This window comes from Cetorhinus maximus, chromosome 8 (genome assembly GCF_964194155.1).
Source record: "Cetorhinus maximus chromosome 8, sCetMax3.hap1.1, whole genome shotgun sequence".
Taxonomy (NCBI): Eukaryota; Metazoa; Chordata; class Chondrichthyes; order Lamniformes; family Cetorhinidae; genus Cetorhinus; species Cetorhinus maximus.
Window position 1 is genome coordinate 82,087,463 of NC_135886.1, and position 24,400 is coordinate 82,111,862.

General features: G+C 41.1%; 1 non-coding gene across 1 annotated transcript; it reads right to left on the reverse strand.

Annotated features, from left to right (window-relative positions):
- Nucleotides 1–23,232: 23,232 nt before the first annotated feature.
- On the reverse strand, nt 23,233–23,362 carry LOC144684125 (U11 spliceosomal RNA). The gene has a single exon (XR_013577411.1). It is a non-coding gene; the product is annotated as a U11 spliceosomal RNA (small nuclear RNA).
- Nucleotides 23,363–24,400: the final 1,038 nt, after the last annotated feature.

Here is a 24,400-nt window from a genome sequence, read left to right on the forward strand (position 1 = left end):
CCTCATCCTGCCTGTGGATGAGGTTCCATGATAAATGCAAAGGTCACCTGGGCACTTTGCCTGCCCGCCAACCTTAAGGTTGGATGGGCCGCTCTGTTAATCCTTTTAATTGGTTGTTAAATTGCCTTAAAAGGCCTTTGACAATTTGGCGGGCACGCAGCCGACTCCGGTGCGCGCCCACCAAACTGAAGATCGGAATGGTGTGCGGTGACCCCTGCACACTGAACAGAAGATTCAGGCCTCTGTAATCATGCAGAGGTTCAAATTTAATTCGAGAGTAAGAAGCCCCAGGAGACACCAAAGCAACATATATAGCAAAGTTGAAACAGCTAATTGAATATTGTGACTTTAGGGAGACCCTAAACAATATGTTAAGGGATCATTTGGTCTACGGTGTGCATGATGATGCCATTCAACAACGGGTTATTAGCTGAAGTAAATATCGATTTTAAAAGAGCATTGGAAATAGCGCTTGCGATGGAAAGTGCTGAGCAGGATTCGCAGGCCTTACAGGGTGTACAAAATGGCACCATTTTCCATTTGGGGCAGAGACAAACTCCTAGGCGTGGTGCAAAAACCAGGGAGTCAGCCACAAAGCGGGAGACAGTCCCTGGTACCCGAAAATTTTTAACATATGCAGGAGACAGCTCAGCAGCAAATCTGAAAATGAATTGTTACCAATGTGGAAGTAGTCATATCCCTGAAACTTGCCATTTTAAAGAGGTGGAGTGCCATTATTGTCATAAAAGAGGGCACATAATGAAGCAATGTAAAGCAAGATTGAGACAGACTCACAAGCAGCAAACTAAACTGATCGCAGTACATAATGTGGAAGAGCCAGAAACCGCTAATTCTGATGTTTATTCTCTGTTTAAGGTGAAAATAGGGAAAACAGAGGCAATCACTGTTACTCTGCAGGTCAATGGAAAACCCTTGATTATGGAAGTGGATGCTGGTGCATCAACCACTGTAGTGGAGGAGCACGCATTCAAATGTTTAAACAAGGGTACTCAACAATTGAATATGCAGCAGACTTAAGCCAAATTGCAAACATATACCGGTGAAGCCATACAAGTGAAAGGTATTACTACTTTAATTCTGTTTATTACAAGCACCAGACAGCACAGCTCCCAGAGATTGTAGTGGAGGTGAAGGACCAAGCCTTCTAGGTCGTGATTGGTTAAAAGAAATTAAACTAAATTGGTCTGAAATGTTTCAGCTGAGAGTTGGAGGACTGCCAGAGCTGCTAAAGAAATATGACAAGGTCTTTCGAGAGGAACTGGGGAAAATCAAGGGCCTGCAGGCTAAGATCTATGTTGACTCTGAAGCAACTCCTTGATTTTTTAAGCCAGACTTGTGACAGAGAAGGTTGACACTGAATTAAACTGTTTAGAGTAGCTGAGTATTATTCAGTCGGTTCAATTTTCAGAATGGGCAGCACTCATAGTCCCCTTCTTGAAACTGGATTTTCAGAATGGGCAGCACCCATAGTCCCCTTCTTGAAACTGGATCAGACCATCCGAATCTGTGGGGATTATAAGTTAACAGTAAACAAGGCTGCCAAGTTGGACAAGCACCCTATCCCCAAGATCAAGCATCTGTATGCCAAATTAGCAGGAGGGAGAACTTGCACTAAATGAGTCATGTATATCAGCAGCTGGAACTGGATGATACATCCAGAGGATTTGTAACCATAAACACACACCAAGTGTTGTATCAATACATGCACCTATCTTTTGGTATTTCTTCGGCCTGCGTGATTTCCCAAAGGATGATGGAGTGCTTGCTGCAAGGACTACCTCAAGTCGTGGTCTACCTGGATGACTTCCTGATAACTGGATTAACAGAAGCGGAATACTTGGCCAACTTGGAAGAAGTCTTAAAACAATTCTTGGAAGCAGGGGTGTGTTTGAAAAAGGAAAAGTGTACCTTTCAGGCAAGTGAAGTCGTTTACTTGGGCCACAAGGTAGATGCCCAAGGGTTACACCAGCTAGAAGAAAAAGTCAAAGCTATTAAGGAGGCACCTTTGCCTACAAATATCTCTGAGCTCAAGTCATTCTTGGGTATGGTGAATAACTATGGTCGATTCTTACCCAACTTATCAATGGTCCTAGCCCTTCTACGCTCATCTCAACATTAAAGAAAAATCAACGTTGGTCTTGGAAGTCACCTCAAGAACAAGCCTTCATGAAAGTTAAACAGCTCTTGCACTCCTCGGACTTGTTAATACACTACGACCTGACAAAAGAATTGGTGCTAACTTGTGTCACGTACCTCTAAGGCGTGGAAGCAGTACTATCTCACAAGATGGATGATGATTCAGAAAGGCCAATAGGCTATGTATCCGAACCCTCTCTACGGCCAAGAAGGGTTATTCGTAAATCGAGAAAGAAGGATTATTAATTATTCTTGGAGTTAAAAAATTCCATCAGTATGTACATGGCCGACACTTTACTATTGTATCTGATCACAAACCGCTCTTGGGTCTGTTTAGCGAAGAGAGAGCTATACCTCCCATAGCTTCCGCAAGAATTCAAAGATGGGCTTTGATTTAGCAGCGTATGAATAAACTTTAATGCACAGACCGGAGATGCATCTGGCCAATGCAGATGCCTTAAGTCGCCTTCCTTTGCAGGAGAGTATTGGACATGCTCCAAATCCCCAAGAGATCGTATTAGCATATTTCCTGGATTCTTTGCCAGTCTGCGCAAGACAAATAAGAAACTGGACAGAACATGATTCAGTCTTGCCTAGAGTATGAAACCAAGTATTGAAAGGATGGTCTCAGGAACCAGTCCCCGAAAAACTGAAGCCACTCTTTACTTGAAGGAATGAATTGAGTAGCCAGCATGATATCCTATTATGGGATACACGAGTCGTCGTTCCTTCACAAGGAAGGGAACTGTTCTTAATTGAGTTGCAATGTGCACATCCTGGAATTTCCAAAATGAAAATGCTTGCAAGTAACCATATCTGGTGGCAAAGTATAGACAGTGATATAGAAAAAAATGGTTAAATCTGTCTCCACTGCCAGAAACTACAGAAATTGCCTGTTGCAACACCACTGCACCCGTGGGAATGGCCTGGTCGGCCCTGGGTGAGACTGCATATAGGCTATATAGGTCCATTTCTAGGCACCATGTTCCTATTAATAATTGATGCACATTCCAAATGGTTATAAGTGTACAAAGCTAGATCGCCAATGTCAGATGCGACTAAAGAATGGTCACGCCAAAGTTTTTCTATATATGGATTGCCAGAAGTCATTGTCTCAGACAATGGTACTGCATTTACTATGCTGAATTCCAAAGATTCTGAGCCTAAGTGGTATCTAACACGTAAAGACAGCACCATGTCATCCATCGCCTAACAGATTGGCTGAGAGAGCACTACAGCTGGGATGAAAAGAATTATCAGGAGGATCATTGGAAACTAAACTTTCACATTTCCTGTTTCACGATAGAACAACCTCCCACACTACTAAAGGTTCAGCACCTTCAGAATTACTTATAAAGTGCTGCCTTCATACGAGATTAGGTTTGGTGCTTCCCAATTTGGAGAGGAAGGTAGAGAACATTCAATGGAATCAAAAAGTGATTCATGGTTTGCATAGTTGAGAGTGAGAATTTACTGTCGGTGTAACAGTATTTGTACGAAATTTCGGAGGTGTTGTTCTTGTAAATACAAATTGTGAAAAAAATTTAAAGGGTGAGGAATGTAGTAACTATAGCTTTAAGGAATGTAGTAACTGTAGCTTTATGGCTTATTATGCTGTGTAATATCACATGACATTGTGAACGAATCAGCCCGAAGCGCAGGGAGCCTTAGGGGTGGAATTTGTGCCTCGTTGTGGTTCTTGATGTAACTGCTGCTGAAGCCCTGTAAATAAAGTTCACTGTTTCTTATGAGAAACCTGTCTGGAAAATCAAGTCTATAACCAAGCCAAGCTAATAAGGAATTTGTCTGAGAAAAGTGCGCATGCTCTTTCATTAGGGACACATTTTAACACAGAGTTTAGGCATGGGTTAGCAGATTTAAGATTTATGGTCCTTCAAGTGTAGACTTTGCGCCTTATGTTAAACAATTTGCAGCTTACGAGCAGAATGCTGTCATGCTGCTTGCCCTTGCCCCCCGCCCCCCCAACTCCCCACTCATTCAAGCATCTGTCTGTAGGTATGAAGAATTCCCACATCCAGTGACAGCCTTGCCCTTGCACCATGTTCCGTTGATGGGGCAGAATACCAGGTCAATCATCGCTGCTTTCAATTACTTTCGATCTGCCAAAAAATGTGAAATGTGTACAATTAGAGTTATAGAGTAAGTTAGTTTAAAATCATTTAGTAAGTAAACATATTGTTTAAAACATTAAGAGATGTTGAAACAATTTTCATATTGAATAAAACAAGACATTGGCCCGGATCTTGCAGTGGTAATGATAGCGAAACTGTCAGCAACATCAGGAGTCTACCCATGCACAGAATAAAGCAGAAATCTAGACAGTGTTCTATGCTCCTCCAGGGGGTGTGCTGTTGAGGACCTCCAGAATGCAATCGTTAAATATTCAGTGAAATGACGAAAACTCCACTATTATGTTTTTAGGCTCACTGTAAAAACCCTTGAAAGAGTTGCATCTTGTTGAATTAGGTATAACTGTACACTGGGTTTTTCAAAAGCTAAATAAGTTCAAAATTACTACTAAACATCCACAGTGACCCTGAAAAATTATTTTTTATATTTGTGGAATGTCAAATTTCTCCATAATGATTAAAAAAATCCATATTTTTAAAGTTTAAAAAAGATTTGTTTACAATATTTAAGCTATATTTAAACGTAAACTTTCAGATAACAAAATGTAGTACTAAGTAAAGGTATTCAGTGCTTTTAGCTTCCTGATTTGCAGTCTGTGAGAATATTTAAATGTGATTGACTGCTTACCCTGCTTGCTTACTTAATTGATCCTAGATTACTGGAGATCCCTTGACTTAGTGCCAAATTTAAACTGCCACTGCAAACGAGAAAATCCAGGCCATAGATCTTTGTGGGCATCTTTCGAGGTCAGCACTGAGTGCCATTGTTTCTCAAATGACATCAAAATCCAGTCCATTTTCTATTCAGATACATATCCAGTTTCTTGAAAGGTAATCAATTATTTGATTTGAGCAATAGAAATTAGAAATTGATTAGGTTGTTCACAACTGGCTCACTTTTCAGCCAGGCTGAGGGATAAAAAATAAGTTGTGAAGAGGACATAAGGAGGCTACAAAGGGGTATAGATAGCTTAAGTAAAAGGACAAAGATCTGGCAAATGTGTTATAATGTGGGAAAAGGTGAAATTGTCCATTTTGGCAGGAAAACTAAAAAAGAGCATGTTATCTAAATGGTGAGAGATTGCAGAGCTCTGACATGCAGAGGGATCTGGGCGTCCTAGTGCATGAATCACAAAAGGCTAATATGCAGGTACAGCAAGTAATTAAGAAGGCTAATAGAATATTGTTTATGGTGAGGAGAATTGAATACAAAGGTAGGGACGTTATGCTTCAGTTATACAGGGCATTGGTGAGAGCACATCTGGAGTACTGTGTACAGTATAGGTTTCCTTATTTAAGGAAGGATGTAAATGCATTGGAGGCAGTTCAGAGAAGGTTTGCTAGACTAATACCTAGAACAGGTGGGTTGTCTTATGAGGGAAGGTTGGACAGGCTAGGCATGTATACGCTGGAGTTTAGAAGAGCAAGAGGTGACTTGATTGAAACATACAAGATCCTGAGGGGTCTTGACAGGGAAAGGAAGTTTCCCCTTTTGGGGGAATCTAGAATCAGGGGTCACTGGTTAAAAATAAGGGGTTACCTATTTAGGACAGAAATGAGGAGCAAATATTTCTCAGAGGGTCATGAGTCTTTAGAACTCTTTCTCAAAAGGGGGTGGAAGAAGAGTCTTTGAAAATTTTTAAAGCAGAGGTAGATAGATTCTTGATAAGTAAGGGGGTGTGTGAAAGATTATAGGGGGTAGGTGGTAATGTGGAGAAATAAGACCAGCCATGGTCTTATTGAATGGCGGGACAGGCTTGAGGGGCCAAGCAGCCTACTGCTACTCTTAATTCGTATGTTCTTCTGCACTACATCACTCTTAATTTTTTACGTTTTACACTTGCACAGGCAATTCCTGATTTTTCTTTACCTCCATTTAATGTGAATTACTTACATTTGTTGTGACAATATACTGCTATCTTTATTGGAGTTCCATTTGACAGTAAATGTTGCTCAACCACTGCCTCCTACAGTGGTGCTGTAAACAGTCCTTATAGCCAGATAGTAAATTGGTGAAAAACAAGCTGCCAAATAAGGCTGCAACATTTGGAGTGTTAGCTATCATTCCTCAGAACATTGTGAGTTACTTTATATCTGCAAATAAATAAATAGTGAGGATGCTGAGAAAAAAAAAAACAGTTGAATGGAGTGTAAAGTTTCTATTCCACTGTGCCTGTTAGGACAATAAGGATTGTTTGACCTATGTTGAACTGACAGATAATAACAGAGAATCCATTGATTAGTTAGACAGTACTAATTTTATATTGTTTATTTTGCATTTAATGAATAAGCAACCATATATAAAATATGAGACATTAGAAGAGCTGTGGTAAATAAAATCTTACACATGCGATGCTACACATCTACGTCAACAAACAGTATAAAGCACCATATTCTCAATTACAAGGACTAACCAATTTAAGAAGCAAAAGCAGACAATTTATGTTCTTTGTGGGGTATAAGGTAAGGCACTAAAAGAAACTTCAGGTCTCACTGAGACAGAAATTACAGATGTACTTCATGTGAGACTTATAGTTCCCGTCTAAACATTGTAAGATCTTTCTCTTGTCAAATGGATATTGCTGCACTACCTGTACAAAAAGTTACATCTGGGTGTGCATAGCGGAAAAATCCAGTAGCCACATAGCCAGTAGAAATTTTACAATTGCAATAGGCTAACAAAACATAGTTGAAATGTGTAATCCACATTCAGATTGCCAGCTTTAATAGCCAAACTCATGGCTTTGGCCACCAGTCACTTTAGGTTAACAGCCTATTGGCCCACTGCAGAATTAAGTAACTTTTCTCCACCAAGGTTCCATACAATAGGTGCTGAAGGTAATAGAAGCAGCTACTAGGGAAATAATTATGAAGTAGGCAAATTTTAATTAAAGAATGTTACGACCACAGCCGAAATCCCAGAGGGAACCTTGTCTTGCTGATACTTTTTTTTTTGTATTTTGATAACGAGGGAAAAACTACTAACCCCAGAAGCATAGAATCCCAATAACACTTTTAGGATTTTAAAAACATAAGATTTATTAACAAGACACAGTTAAACAGTCTTACAAAACATTCCCCAAAAAACCCACTTGGTCAGAACACACAAGTAAACTACTTGGCAACAGTTCCCTTATAGATTTTAACCATAAAAATCCAGTAATATTACCCAAAGCAAAAATTTCTGTTGCTTTAGTAAAGTGTACCACACAACTTCTCACTCTCTTTCGCTCTGCTGTAGAACCGAAGGAAGTTCAGAAACAGACTACTTTCTGAAAACAAAGACTTTTCTGGCTTGAAACTGGATGGCTGCTTCAAATTCACAACTTTTCTCAGCGCAGGGTTGGTCTCAGGGCACTTCCCCCACACAGCCAACACAACTCAACTAAACATCTTTCCTTAAATATCTTCTTTCTCTTTGATCTTAGGCTCCATTGTTCTAAATACCTCTTTGAACAATTTTTTCCAAACCATAAAAATCTCTCACGTCTTCCTTTTGCCTCCACTTATGGGTAAAATAAAATTTAATAACCTTCCCTTGTTTACCATGAAACCTTTTTAAGTTGTAAAAGTCCCTTGTCACTTCTAAACTCCCTTTGAAACGTAACAGCTGAAATTCAGGTTCCTACTTATCTTATAATACAAATTTCAAACACAACCTATTTACCCATATATTCAACTTCATCTTGGCCTCTCATTACAAATGCAAGCATTTAGCTTCTTTACCTTTCATCTCTCTGCTCTCACAGACAAGCTGTCTTAACTAACCTTCCCCCAGTTCAATTACATACACACACCCTCACTCACAGCCTTGTTTACAGAATACCACTATATTCCCAAAAATATTTTTAAAAAGAACATCCATCTTCACAATGAAACAAACCATAAACACCAAGATAAAAACAAAACACTGTGGATGCTGGAAATCTGAAACAAAAACAGAAAATGCTGGAAAAACTCAGCAGGTCGAACAGCATTTGTGGAGAGAAGAAAAAAAAGAGTTAACATTTCGAGTCCTTATAACTCTTCTTCAGAGCACTTAACCATAAACATTGTTTTCAGCAAGCAAGCATTGTGAACCTCTATGACCTGATGGTTGGCCACTACATGTATAAAAGTTGTTGGTAGTAGGAATTAATTTCTAACATGTCTCCTGGTGGTTGATCCATAATATATTTACATATGTAGGTCAGTCAGCTTCAACGTTTACCTGACCAAACTCAATTAAAAAAAACATGTCTCATTTTTATTTACAAACAGTGTTTAAAAAATTATTTTCATGAATCTATATTATATGTTTATCTGCCAAAGATTGGCATTTCTTGTGGGCCGCTGTGGTTCACACTGGCCCACTTGATAAATTACTCTGTCCCCTCCACTGTAAATCTAGTACTCAAGAGAACTCTTCTGTAAGTGCTGGCAATTTATACGTAGATTTATAATATGACACCATTAGATGCCTGAAATGGCATTAATGCACTCATAACAAAACTTTATTATGCAGTTAACATTTAAGAGACAAAGTAAGTTCCCTTTCCAACCTCATGAACATAGAGCAGATGGAGAGAAATTTGGGGCAGAATTTTGCCCTTGGCAGGCGGGCTCAGTGGGGGCAGTTGGGAAACCGACCACTGCCCACGATCGGCACCGCACACCACACCATGATTTTGTGCTGGTGGGCCAATTAAGGCCCGCCCAGCATGGAATGCAAGCAGCAGCGCCAGGCGCCGCCTGTGCGGGGTGGAGGAGGGGTGGAGAGTGCGAGCCAGCCAAGCATGAACTTCGTGCTTGTGCATGAGTGCTGCATAATATCCCTGAGGCACACAGCTGCCTCAGGGAGATGAAGAGATATAAAAAAAATAAATAAAAATGTAATAAAACATGTCCCCTCATGTGACCCTGCCACATGAACAGGGACCTGCTATTATTGAAAAATTAAAGTTTTTATTTTATTTTTATTTGCTTTTGGAAACCTCATCCCACGCATGGATGAGGTTTCCAAAAAGATGCAAAGGCTGCTTGGCATTTTCGTTTGCCCGCCAACCGTTAGGTTGGACAGACATCGAAAATTTTAATTTAATTGATTACTTAATGGTCTTAATATGCCTTTTAATTGTCGGTGGACGCGCTGCTGGCTCCGGTGCACACCCCCCGACTGAACTGCCGAGCGACTGCGTGTGGACAACAGCACGCTTGGCTAATGTCAACATGCGTTATTTCACGCTCGAGCGGGTCGGGCGTGCACCTGCCCACCGAGTGAAAATTTCTGCCCCGGTAAAGATTTTTCAGTTTCCAAGCAGCTGGAGATTTTTCAGCATATTCAATCTAAGAGCCTACCAAGAATTTAACCAAATTACGATCAGCAAAATCAAAATATTGAATTATGAGATGATAACTTTAGTATTCATTAAGCGAGGGTTTATCAGTACCATAATCCTCCACTTCCCACAACGTGGTCTGGATTTTATGGGCCACTCATGGGCAGGAAAGCAGATGGGTGGATCCATTAAATAAGGCGCTATGCCATCACTGCCATTCCCTTCACCAGCCCACCCAACCCCGCAGCTGCGATTTTACGAGCGCCTGCCCATGGCCTAACAGAGGCCCTTAAGTGGGCAATTAGTGCTCACTTAAGGGCCTGATCCCACCTTCAATCAAAGTTAATGGGCAGTGGGAGAGGCCATCCCCCAACATGCAATCTTAAAGATTTGTTCCTGAGGTCTGCCGGCCAGTGAAAAGGTGGGGCGGGGGGACTGTCTCCTTTTTAGGTCCCTGGTACTAATCAGAAACTCCCCCCCCCACAACCCCACAGTTTTTCCACCTTGCGTCCACCCTTCCAAACTGCCATTTCCAACATGTCCTCCATCACTCTCGCTGAGGCTGCCAGCCCAATCTGAAGATCCCAGACTTAACTGGGTTCCAGTGCATCCATGGTTGTTCTTTCTCCTAAACCTCCTAAAATACTGGAAGTGGCCACCGTTCCTGGTGGCACTGCCAATACGAGGCTGGCAGCTCTATGAGGCGGACTTCCTCCTAGAAAATGGTGGGGGTCTTGCTTCGTAACAATTAAAGGTTCATTGGCCAAAAAATTATAGTGAGGCATGCTCGCCCTGACTTTTATCCTGGGGTGCGGGGAGCCCACCCTCAGTTTATAATCCAGCCCCATATGTGAGGGAGGGAGAAGAGAGACATTTGAAACATATACAAAAATGATTAGGGAAGTACTGTTTTGTTTTTCAATGATTTCTTTTACCATTGAGTAGTAACTTCAAGTTTCACATTGAGAGCCTGACTTTTACATTGCAGAATTTTACATTGGCACATTGTGCCCATGCCAGCATCCACTTCCTCTCATTTCCCATCTCTTTCCTCATATCCTTCAAAATGCTTCCTTTTCCTTTTGACCTATAAGGACTCAGTGTTTGTATATTTTCATTACTTTAAAAAAATTCAATTGCCTTGTGTAGAATATGCTATTTTACTGATGCACCAGCCCAAGCTTCATGCAAATTACTGTTTGATTAACAAGAAAAATTGGATAAATGGAATAATTTTTTCCAAAGGTGGAGGAAGGATGGTTGCATACTAAATAACTTTAATGAAGCACACAAATTTGAAGGAACACTTCATAAATAGACACTCCCCCAAATGAGTATGCCACATAGCACAAGATGACCAAGGAAAAAAATGAGGAAATAATTCTAAAATGGAGATTTCTACACTCAAAAGAAAACAAGCGTCAAATTAATTACTAGTCTTTCACTATGTTATTACCTGGTTTCCTTATTACAAATTATGAATATGTACTAAATAGAGCAGCATTTAGTAACTTCATTGCTGAAAAGGTATACTGTATGGGAAGCAACCCATCAGATCAATAGATTTCTTCATATGGAAGGCGAAGAGCATGTTAGGCAAGATAGAATCAGCTCCTCCAACGCCAACTGCCTTCCAACTTATACATATAATTATCAACTAATGAATCAGCAAGTTTAGACGGTGAATAACTGAGGGATTCAGATCAGAAAAGTCCCAGATCTGATCCCTCTTCTGTGCGGAGTTAGATAATTTCACCTGGTCAAAGATAGAAGCATTACCAGGAGCACCCCTACATTCCTGCTCATGATTATTATCCACAGCCCCACCTTGAAGAATGGAAATATGAATGTCTGGTATGAACAGGATCTGGCTTAGATGTATTATCTCCACAATTAAACAGCCTTCCAACACTCAACAGTCAAGGCTCACGCATGGATTATTAGCTGAGGTATCAGAGGGCAAACAACATCTATTGAACCATACCCCAGTAAGAAGTCAACATGCTCAAGAAAGGAAGAGAGCAAACTGATGAGGAAAGAGAAATGAAATATTTGCCAAAAATAATTGATAAAACTGGCACTGGAAACATCATCCTTCCTGCTACTTTAATCATCCACAGATTGATTAACCATTTACAAGATGCAGTGCAGCAAAACATCAAGACTTCTTTCACAAACCCTCCCAAACCTGAGACCACTAAGGGCAAGGACTGCAGCTGCATGGGAACACCACCACCTCCAAATTACTCTCCATGTCACTCACTATCCTGGCTTAGAAATATATCACCATTCGTTCATCGTTGCTGGATTAAAATCTTGTAACTCCCTCCTATCAGCACAGTGGGAATATCTACACCACATGGACTGCAGCTATTGAAGGTGGCAGTGAGCTGCCACCTCAAGAGCAATTAGGGATGGGGAATTCGCCAGCAACGCCCAACATCCTGCAACTGAGAAAAAAATACAAACTGAATTTGAATCTCAGCTGTGTTACTGAACTGGTCTTGATTTAATGGATGATTTTCCCTGGCTCTTAGTAAGACTGGGTTTAAGGGTTGGCAGAGTTAGGATCATCAATCCTTCAGGGTGCAGAGAAAGGCACATGCATTTCCAACATGCTTTCATTTCTTGAACTATGTAAAATTTGAATCTTCTCAAAATCATCTTGTCAGTCATTACAAGGTGAGAATGGGTGCTGAAGAAAATAATTCTGTTAAAGGCGCATACAGAAAACCAATAGGTATTATATTTTGTGAATATACTGGGCTTTTTCTAATCATGTGATCTAATAACATTGTTTTTTTCTTTGAAGCTGGGCCTGGAAAGAGAAAAACTAAATGAATCAATCAGCCATTGTAGAAATATATCCCACTTATGGGATTATGAGAGAGAACTACTCCTAGAAAATCCGTCAATAGTTATCTAATTTGCAGTGCTGAATAAGACTAATCATGAAGCTGTTGAAACTCTAGAAGTATTTGCTTTCTCAGTGCAATGGCAGTAGGGTTACCAACCCTCATGGATTACCATGGAGTCACTGGGAATTAAAGGTTAATCTTCTGGACACTGCTGCAAGCAACCAAAGAAAAAAATATTGTAGAGAATTTATAAATCTCATTGAATGTTGAATCATATTTACCTCATAAGTTTCTTGCTAGCTTCAGATGTTCCCAGAGACACAATAGTTCTGCATATGTTTGAAGTTACAAGCCAACATATGCTTGCCCTTCCTCAACCGTCATATTGGTGTTCAGTGTCTGACAACGTTACTGTAAAGTCAGTGTTGTCTCACTTTAAGATTGCAACAAAACATAACCCTGGCTTGAACAGGTTGTGTGAGGTGGTTATTGACCAGTACTGCAGGGCCAGGGTTAGGACCATGCAAAATGGCAGGGGCCCCAAGCAGATCCAGTGACAAATTTAAGGTTCAAGATAAATCGATCTTGACTTTGTTGATCATTAACAACTTTACACCTTCAGCAGTGACTTATTTGACTGGAACAACTGTTGACAATTGAAAAGAATGGATGTTTGTTCAATTAGCCTGTTTTATGAACATGCTTTTGTTCGTTTCTGCTATTGACTGTCAGACCAGGATGTGTATAGTATCAAAATAAATGACATTGATTACTCTTTAAACACATATAGCAGTGATAATGGAGTAGTTTATATGACACCCCTTTCCACTGATGAAGAGTTAAGCACAAACTGTATAATGAGATAATTATACCCTAGTGGTCCAAAGAAGTGAAAAGGCACTGAAGAAAAAGTTAAATATTTGGCATCATACCCAGTGTTCGCATTGTTTTTTGCACCAGTCTGCTCGAAATGAATACCCCTCTGAACCTATGGAAACTGTATCTGAAGCAAACAAAGAGGTGTTTAATTGAAATCTGTCACTGGCTCAAATGCTGAAATCGAAGATACACATTCAGCAATGACCACATACATTAATGTGCTATCCGACAATCTAACAACATCAGCAGGCAAGATGATGGACACTCAGTGATGTGAGGTTGTAATGCAAGGTCCGAAACAAATTATGGATATATACTTTACTCAATAATAAAAAAATCCACGCCTCTTTGCAGGTGGCTCTTTTACTCTACTTCTTGTGGCAAGATATTCTAGCTTTACTGCACTCTGTTTGATAAACATGCTACCTCAAAGCATGATTTCAAGCCCTAGTACTGAAGGTCACAATGATCATGATCATTCAGTAGCTCACATGTGTAACATGGTAAGATGATGGAACCTGAGCTCAGGAATAAATAACAAAATCACTAATGACCAAGCCAATATGGAGCTTATTTTGCTATAACAGCCACACTGAAAGGCCCATGGCTTGTCACCTTGCTGAATGAAACCTGGTTTTCCATGGGAAAACAGATAAGTTTCTTGATTCTTATAATGGAAACTTTCTTGGGTAGACTGAAGTGCCAATAAAGTTCAACCCAATAATGAGCAAACCTCAGAGTTGTATCGAGAGGAAGGAGATTGCTGACCATTATCTCAGCAAGAATATTCAGAACAAATTGATCAGCAGATTGAAAATGACCACCTTCAAGCTGTGGTCAAACAGCTCCATAGTGGAAGGTATTTTGATGTTATTATGGACTGTGTTACAGTTGTTAGTCACACCAAATAGCTACCTATCTCTGACTTTGCATAAATTTACCTGTGAGCTGTATGTGTGTGTATTCATAACAGAACGTTTCATTGATTTTCTCAACATTCAAGACTTTTTTGGAGAGGGTCTCTCTAAAGTCCAACTGGGTCACCTCAAAAAGCAGGATGTTGATATTGCAAATTGGAGAGGACAATCATACAACAATAGAAGTAACATGAAAGACAGTCAACAGTGATGATGAAAAAAAAGTGCTGGATATTAGTGATAATGTATTATCTATGCTTTGTTGCAGTCAAAGTCTAAATCTGGCTCTTCTGGGTGGTGCAAAGTCAACAGCTTTGGCTATAACATTTTCAGCATCCTGTAGTGCATCGGTACAGTGGGTAGCTTCTATTCACAGTGCTTTCTACATTAAGGGAGCACATCAAATAATTGTCTCTGAAAGAGCTCGGAGATACCCAGTGGGAAAGTCGCACTGATAGTGCTGAGGCATGTCACTATCAGATCAAAGAAGTGGTCAGTGTTTTAATGCTCTTGCCATTTATGCTTGAGAAAACAACAGAGAGCCTTGCAAAAGAGATTGGCTCATGACACTTCAGTTTATGTCTTATTATGTGGTTTAATGTCTTGTGCACATATCATGCAACTAAGGCCCTTCAAAGCAATAGTAGCAATATCAGTCAGCGTTGTCAGAAATGAGGTAGAAGACGTGCAAAAGTGACTGCAATCCTGTAGGGGAAAAGGGTAAATGCTACCCCCTGTATTACTGTTCAAGAAGTTAATACTGAATGCATAAAGTTTAGGAAGGAGACTGCTACTATCACTCTAACCGTACACAGAAAGCCAAAAACAAACAAGCTAAGAGATGTATCTGGCAATCAAGCAGCAAGTTCAAAGGACTAGGATTGAGGTACAGTAGTGGTTAAGGAATTGGACGCGATGGAAAGATTGTAAGTTCAAATTGAATTCATAAATCTTAATTCAATAAACGCCCCAGAAAAAATGACCATGAAAACAGCCCAATTGTCATAAAAAACCCACTGGTTTATTTGATGTCCTTCAAGGAAGTGAAGCGCCAACCCTGAGGGGACTGTTTGACAAGTTACTAGAGCCCACATTACAAGGTTGACTCTAATGCCCACTGAGGTGTCCTGTCAAACCACCCATAGTGCTACCATTTTAAAGTGACAGCAACCATCTAAGGGTAACCAAGGATGGACACAAATATGGTCTTGCCAATTTGCCGACATCCTGAGAAGAAGTAAAATAAATATATACTACACTACAAAAAAGGTGTTAATGAATGATGGGTATTAAGGCAGGGAAAGTGCAGGATAATTAAAATCATTTACTGAGCCTTCAGGTGTCATCCTACCAAATAACTGATTAACAAAATAGACAGCTCAATTAATACTAAGCTAAATAAATTGCATTTAACATCCATGTCATCCTTGAATATCTTCAAGAAAAGTAACATTTAAGATGGAACTTAAATATTGTCAACTATGACACAAGGTAAAAAGTTTTACAAAGATAAAAACAAAATACTCCGGATGCAAGAAATCTGAAACAAAAACAGAAAACGCTAGAAAAACTCAGCAGGACTGACAGCATCTGTGGAGAGAGAAAAACAAAGTTAACGCTTTGAGTCTGTATGACTCTTCTTCAGAGCACCTGCACTCCATGTGTAATGGAGCGGGCACAACACACAAGTGGGTGATATCCTAACTGTTCACTTTGGGGACACTCGAGTGTGTCTGGCATTTGGTCACTCTGGAGCGACCTTGCAAGGGTCACTACTGAGAGACCAGTACCTGTTGACTGAGTTGCAACCATTCCTTTCATAGGAGATGCAGCAACCTGACCCTATTGTCACCGATTGGGTGGGCTCTCCCTCCCTAACAAAGACACCCTCACACTTATCCATTTGTTAACCCCAAGAGAACCAAGATGTGGGATATTTACCTTGGTGGAATGGAGAAGGTTATTCATACTATTGCGGCACTACAGGCAGGTTCTCCGGACAACCCCACAGCTGCTGACCTCTTCCACCACCTCTGCTCAGGTTTGCTTGGTTAGGTGGGGAGGTCTTCTCATTCTATCCCTGGGAAGGAGGTTCTTCCACCTTTCCCGAATAACATTAACATGAAGGGAGTCATCACTGAACTGTGGAGCCACCCAGGATCTTCCTTTTGCCATGCCAACAAGCACCCTGTTCCTCTGGCTTTCACAATGCCTGCTTCCTGCTGGCCTTTTCCAACTGGCAGGGCTGGACTGCTGGCTGGGTTTTCAGGGAAGGCTGGCTTCAAGAAGGGAAGGCTCAGGTGGGGAAAGCTTCAGCTACATTCTGATTCTGGCAGCAATTTAAAGATGGTGCCACCACATCAGCTAATGCCACGGCAGCTGCCTCAATGTCTGCCTCCATCCCCAGAGTGATCAGTCCCCACCGCGGCTGACAGTTAATTGGCTGGCCAGCACAAGATGGTTGTGTAATCGAGATTGCGTTGGAAGCAGCAAAGCCACCTGCTTTTGGCCCTGGTGGTCTCTCCGCACCACTGCTCATAAAATCAGCCCAGGGCTTTGCTATGTCATGATAGTTTTGAATATGAGGACACTGTAAGAACAACTTACATTTATACGGAAAAGGAGTGTTGAAAATTTCAGCAGCTTTTCTGGATGTGACGCCTTTAATCTGAAAACCCCAATACCAGTTAAGGCGAGCTCCTTTTGTGTATGCGAAGCGCTGACCTAAATTGGTCCTCGGTCAAGCAACATCTTGACTTTAAAGTTCTCATCCTCATTTTCAATACCCTCCATGGCCTTGCCTCTTTCTATTTCTGTAATTTTCTCCAGCTCTGGAACTCCCTGAGATATCCGTACTCCTTTAATTCTGGCCTCTTGAGCATCCCCAATTTTAATTGCTCTACTGTTGGTGGCTGCACCTTCAATTGTCTAGGACCTAAGCTCTAGAATACATTCCCTACACGTTTCTGCCTCACTATTCTCCTTTAAGTTAGTCCTTACAAACTTCTCCTTGACCGAGCTTTTGGTCATCTGACTTAATATCGGTCTTTGTGGCTCAACCTTATTTTGTTTTATAATGCTCTTGTGAAATGCTTTGAGATGTTTTATTCCATTAAAGGTGCTATATAAGTTGTTGTTGTTTTTGAAAATAAGAAATATTGACCACTAATTGGAAATAAAAAAAATTACTGTTGAGATGGTGAAAACAATTGGGGCCCAATATTTACACAGTAAAGTACATTACAGACCACATTCTGGACAGAAGTCACCAAGTACATAAGTCAGTACTTACTAGATTTATGATGAGAAATAATAATCCAAAATGGATCTCAATTTGCAGTTTAATATCACACTGGTGACATGTGATGAGCATTTCACAATTTCCAATGTTTGAGCAAATTTGTGGATCTACCTCCCAATAAAACCCTCACAAATGCTTCAGTACAAGTGTGATGCCAATGTAAATCATTGAAAGAAAAGCTCTTTAGAAAAGTAAGCAATTTAGATCCTTTAGAGCTGATGTGAGAACTAAAAAGTCTCTGAAGTGATTCAGAGTGAAATGTTTCCAAAAGAAATCTTGAATTTATCATTGTTAGTAGATTATAGAAAATACATTCCAATAAGCCGCATTGTGCTACGCATTTTCCTATGTTATAACTGTAAAATGTATTTCTCAAAACTGTAAAGGTGGGTTCTGATGAAAGGTCAGACCTGAGGCGTTAACTCTGTTTTTCTCTCCACAGAAGTTACCTGACCTATTGAGTACTTCCAACATTTCTGTTTTCATTTCAGATTTCCAGCATCAGCAGTATTTTGGTGTTATCAAAATTGTAACAGTTCAAGAACTGAGCCAGTATAATGAGCCAGGAAAAGCTAGGTAAACGAGCTGTGCTATCCATTATTGGGCCAGTAAGCCTTTCTGAAGAATGAAATTGTTAACAAAACCCAAAAGATAATTCAGAATTATTGAAGTAGAATTAATCTGTCCTTAAACATAATAAAGTACAACTTCGCTATATCAAACAATGTTTATAAGAACCATCATCCTTCATGCCTACTTTACCAATCCCAAAGACATGGCCTTATTTTTTTCCATGGGATCAACTTTACTCCAATAGGTACTTAAGCAGGATCTACCTAGACATGGCAGGAAATTCAAGATGAAGTTAATTGGAAGATAACCTATTGTAGTTCGAATCCTGCATGACATATGCACTTGTTGCCTGATAGGTGGTTCATCATCTATACACAAATAAATTGGTGGCACTGAGTCAGGGAGAGGATGAAGAAACACCTGATGATGAGGACAGAGAAGACACATAATGACAGCCACAACTATGCAAACTTCATACTGTCATTACTGGAATTAAATATTATAAAAATTATTTTCAGACTGGTTATTAAAACAGAAACACCTTGCATGGAGAAAAGCATGAAAAATGTGATAATAGCTTTCCTTAACAGTAAAACTATATTAAATTCAAATTGATGTTTTCTTCATTTTTCTGATGCAACAATTCACCAAAACTAGTATAGTGATACAACAATCTGCCAGACCCAAGATGTTTCATTGCAGTGAATTCAGACTGTATTATTACCTTGTCATACAGTCTATAGAGGTCTACTGCACAGAAAAAGGCCCTTCGGCCCATCGAGTCTGTGCCAGTCAAACAAATATCTAATTATTCTAATCCCATTTTCCAGCACTAGGCCCATAGCCTTGTATGCCCATGGCATTGCAAGTGCACATCCAAACACTTGTTAAATGTTGAGGGTTTCTGCCTCTACCACCCTTTCAGGCAGTGAGTACCAGATTCCCACCACCCTCTGGGTAAAATAATTCTTCCTCACATCACCTCTAAACCTCCTGTCCCTTACCTTAAATCTACACCCCCTGGTTATTGATCCCTCCACCAAGGGGAAAAATTCCTTCCTGTCTATTCTATCTTTGCCCCTTATAATTTTAAACAGCTTAATCATGTCCCCCTCAATCTCCTCTGCTCCAGAGAAAATAACCCCAGTCTATCCAATTTCTCCTCATAACTAAAACTCTCCAGCCCAGGCAACATCCTGGTAAATCTCCTCTGCACTCTCTCTAGTGCAATCACATCCTTCCTATCCTGCGGATTCCAGAACTGCACGCAATACTCTAGCTGTAGCCTAACCAGCGTTTTATACAGTTCCAGCATAACCTCCCTGCTCTTATATTCTATGCCTCAGCTAATAAAGGCAAGTATCCCATATGCCTTCTTAGCCAAATTATTTACCTGTCCCGCTACCTTAAGGGACCGGTGGACATGTACACCAAGGTCCCTCTGGTCCTCGGTACTTCCCAGGGTCCTCCCATTCATCGTGTATTCCTGTGCCTTGTTTGTCCTGCCCAAGTGCATCACCTCACACTTATCTGGATTAAATTCCATTTGCCACTGATCAGCCCATCTGACCAGCCCGTCTATATCCTCCTGGAATCTAAGGCTATCCTTCTCACTATTTACCACCCCACCAATTTTCGTGTCATCCGCAAACTTATTGATCAACCCTCCTACATTCAAGTCTAAATTGCTTATATATACCACAAACAGCAAGGGACCCAGCACCGATCCCTGTGGAACCCCACTGGACACAGGCATCCAGTCACAAAAACACCCCTCGACCATTACCCTCTGCTTCTTGCCACTCAGCCAATTCTGGATCCAATTTGCCAAATTGCCTTGGATCCCATGGGCTCTTACCTTCGTTATCAATCTCCCATGCGGGACCTTATCATAAGGCTTGCTGAAATCCAAGTAGACTAAGTCAAATGCATTGCCCTCCTCTACACACCTGGTCACCTCTTCGAAAAATTCAATCAAATTGATCAGACATGATCTCCCCTTAACAAAACCATGCTGACTGTCCTTGATTAATCCCTGCCTCTCCAAGCGTAGATTAATTCTGTCCCTCAGAATTGCTTCCAATAGTTTCCCCACCACTGAGGTTAGACTGACTGGCCTGTAGTTCCCTGGTTTATCCCTTCCTCCCTTCTTGAATAACAGTACCACATTGGCTGTCCTCCAGTCCTCTGGCACCTCTCCTGTGGCCAGAGAGGTATTGAAAATTATTGCCAGCACCCCTGCTATCTCCTCCCTTGCCTCACTCAACAGCCTGGGATACATTTCATCCAGGCCTGGAGATTTATCTACTTTTAAGCCTGCCAGACCACTTCAAATCTCCTCCCTTTCTATGCTAAGTTCTTTAATTATATCACAGTCCTTCTGCCTGATTTCCATACCCACGTCGTCCCCCTCACTTGTGAACGCCGACACAAAGTATTCATTTAGAACCTTACCTACGTCTTCCGGCTCCACACACAAATTACCACTATGGTCCTTAATGGATCCTACTCTTTCCCTAGTTATCCTCTTACTCTTCATGTACTTGTAAAATAACTTTGGATTTTCCTTTATTTTACCTGCCAATGTTTTTTCATATCCCCATTTTGCTCCCCTAGTTTCCTTTTTAAGTTCTTCCCTACACATTCTATACTCCTCTAGGGCTTCCGCTGTTTTGAGCTCTTGGTATCTGCCATAAGCCTCCCTTTTTCTCTTTATCCAGTCCTGTATGTCCCTCAACATCCAGCGTTCCCTGGATTTGTTGATCCCACCCTTTGTCTTTACTGGAATATGTTGGCCCTGTACTCTTCCCATTTCCTTTTTGAATGAGTCCCACTGCTTTGACACAGATTTACCTAAAAATAGCTGCTCCCAGTCCACTCTGGCCAAATCATATCTGATCTTATTAAAATTGGCCTTCCCCCAATTTAGAACTCTGATTTCTGGCCCAAACTTGCCCTATTTCATAACAGCCTTGAATCTAACGGAGTTATGATCACTATCTGCAAAATGCTCCCCCACTGATACCTCTCCCACTTGCTCGGTTTCATTCCCTAAAATTAAGACCAGGATTGCCCCCTCTCTTGTAAGGCCTTCTACGTACTGGCTTAAAAAGCTCTCCTGGATTACAGTTTCCGTCATTCGAGGTTTGTTTGCCCACCTTGCTTCGGGCAGCACTTGCAGTCATCAGCGCCAGGCTTCACAGGCAGCACCACATCACTTTTAGGGGAGCTCATGGGCAGGACCAGCCGTAAGTGGCTTTTCAATGGGCTAGGGCTTGCTTGGGGAAGGAGGAGAAGTGGCCTCAGGCAAGGGAAGAGGCTGCAGGGCGAGGGCTGTACTGGGGATGGGGGGTTTCCCAGGGTGTGTGTGAGGGTACATGCTGATTTGTGCAAGTGGCCTCAAGATAGTGAGGGTAGAGAAGGCAGTCTCCATAGGAGATGAGGCCAGATGGAGTTGTGGGGGTGTGTGTGAGAGAGTGAGTGGCGATGTCCCTTGAGATGGCAGTGAGTGAAATGCCAGTGAATGTGTGATGGCCTTGTGAGTGTGAGAGTTTAGAGTGATAAGATGGTTGTCTTACCCTGGCAGCATGGATGAGATCATTCATCCGTTTTCTGCACAGGATGCACTGGTGCTGCCTGCGAAGCCTGGCGCTGGATGGCCGACCTCGGGTGCAGCATTGGCAATGATGACCTCTTCCACCACCTCCCAAGCTGGAGTGGTGAGACTGATGGGCCTCCTGTGACCAGAGTGGGGCTAGGGGACATCGAGGCAGGCCTCATGGCATCCAGAAGGCAACTAGGGATGCATTACTGGGGGGCTGCATCCTTTGGGGCCATGTCTTCACTGGAGCAATCTGGGGCTGCAAGCATTGTGAAGTCTGAATACGGCTGCAGTTTAAATATGGCACGCTGCGTGAGGAAGCGGTGAGGTAACAGTGTGACAGGCAAATTGGAGGCTGCACTCCAGTGAGATGGCGTGTTTCCTGTGGCTGCATAATTAGTGAGGTGGGAATAGGATGGTATGGTGTGAAAACCTGCCATTGCGGCCAGCAGGTAAAACTATATTTCTCCCGCCCACTATCGCACTTTGTACAAATCTGGGCCTATTCTGTCCATAGTTCCCATAAGGAAGAAAGATGGAGCATCCAAAGCTAGAGTTCCCTAGATGATAAAGGAAATAAAAGATTGAAATAATACAGAAAATGGAGGTTTATGAAAAAAGTTAAAACCAGGCGGAATGGAAGGGAAATTGATATGGGGTATAAAAAGGGGAAAGAGAGCATGAAAAAAGATCAGGTGTCTTAAAGGGAACACAAAAATCTTTTCTAAACATATAAAAATTAAAAGGATAATTAAAGGAATGTCAGGGTTGATTAGGGACAAGAAAGGAAACCTTCTGGTGGTAGAGGGATGGCCAAAGTAGTGAATGAATACTTTCCATCTGTCTTCACAAAAGAGGATGAAGTTAATATTTCAGTAGAGGAATGGGGAGTAGAGATTTTGGATAGGATAAATATATGCAGAAAGTAGTGCTAAATAAGTTGGCATCGCTCAAAGTTAGCAAGTCATTGGTTCTGAAGAGATGTATTCTAGGTTGCTGAAAGGAGTTAGGCTGGAGATAACAGAAGGTGTGACCACAGTATTTCAACCAATCCTCCTTGGGAGTGGAGCAAGAGGGTGGAAGATTGCAAATTGTTGTATCATTGTTCAAAAAGGTGGAGGGGGATAAAACTGGTAACTACAGGCCAGTTAACCTAACATCAGTGGTGGGAAAACTATTAAAGACCATTGTCAAGAACAAAATTAACTCACTGACAAAAGTATGGTGAATAAAGGACAGCCAGCACAGATTTATGAGAGGGAAATGATGTCTGACTAATCTTATTGAGTTCTTTGATGAAGTAATAGAGAGGGTTAATGAAGGTAGTGCAGTAGTTGTTATATATATGGACTTTCAAAATGCATTTGATAAAGTACCACATAACAGACTTACTTGAAAAATTGAAGTACATGGTATTAAAAAGACAATGTGGGGGTATGTAATTGGCTAAGGGGTAGGAAAGAGAGAGTTTTTTTTTGTGGAGTGCCGAGGCAAACGATCACCAGCAGCTCCAAGAAACAAAAATTGTGCTTCCGAAATCTCTTGATATCGATTTTGCACGGATAAAGCGCAAGTGCCTCGTCCATGTGCTAATGAACAGATTTTTTTTTGACTTGAGAGAAGTATACAGTGGGACACCCAGGGGTTGGTATTAGGACCATTGCTTTCCTTGTCATATATAAATGACCCAGACTTGGGTATAGGAATACAATTTTGAAGTTTGCAGGTAATTAAAATTTGGTAACATAGTAAACAGTGAGCAGAATATTTGCAGACTTGAGGAGGATATAGAAAGACATGAAATAGACAAGACATATGGTAGATGCAATTTAATGTGGATAAATGTGAAGTCATGCACTTTGGGAGGAACAGAATGGAGTGGCAATATAATCTATGTTGAATTTTTTTGAGGAGGATGAAAGAACAAAGGACCTCAAGGGGAGTATATTCACACATCTTTGATGGTGGCAGGGCAAGTAGAGAAGGTGGTTATGAACACATATGGGGTACTTGGCTGAAAAGACATTGCCACTGAATATGTAAACAAGTAACTCATGCTAAACACTTTCACATCACTGATTAGACCTCAGCTAGGGCACAATTCTGGCATCACACTTTAGGAAAAATGCCAAGGCCTTGAAGAGAGCACCACATTAAGGAGAAATTGAATAAAGGTGTGCAAAATTATGAGGTGTTTTCATAAAGTATAAAGGGAAAAATTGTTTCTCCTGCTAAGTGGGTTGTTAAGGATTATTTAAAATAATTGACAAAAGAACTGGAGAGGAAATCAGGAGAATTCTTTTCACAGAGTTTTGCTAAGATCTCGGATGCACTACCTGAAAGGATGGTGGAATCAATTGCATAGGAACTTTCAAAAGGCAATTGGACATGTACATTCCAAGATTAGGGGAAGACATTGAACTGTAATTGGTGTGACCATGAACCTCTTGCTCCATCCAAATTGCCTTCCCTCACCCCAACCCTCCCTTATGCATTTATGCTTTCAGATATCCAAGACACACTGCCTGACCAACGAGCACAACTTTCTGATGAAGGGCATGTGCAAGAACATATGTCTGATAAAGAAGCACTGGAGCTCAGATATTCTTTTTTTATTCATTTATGGGATATGGGCATCGCTGGCTG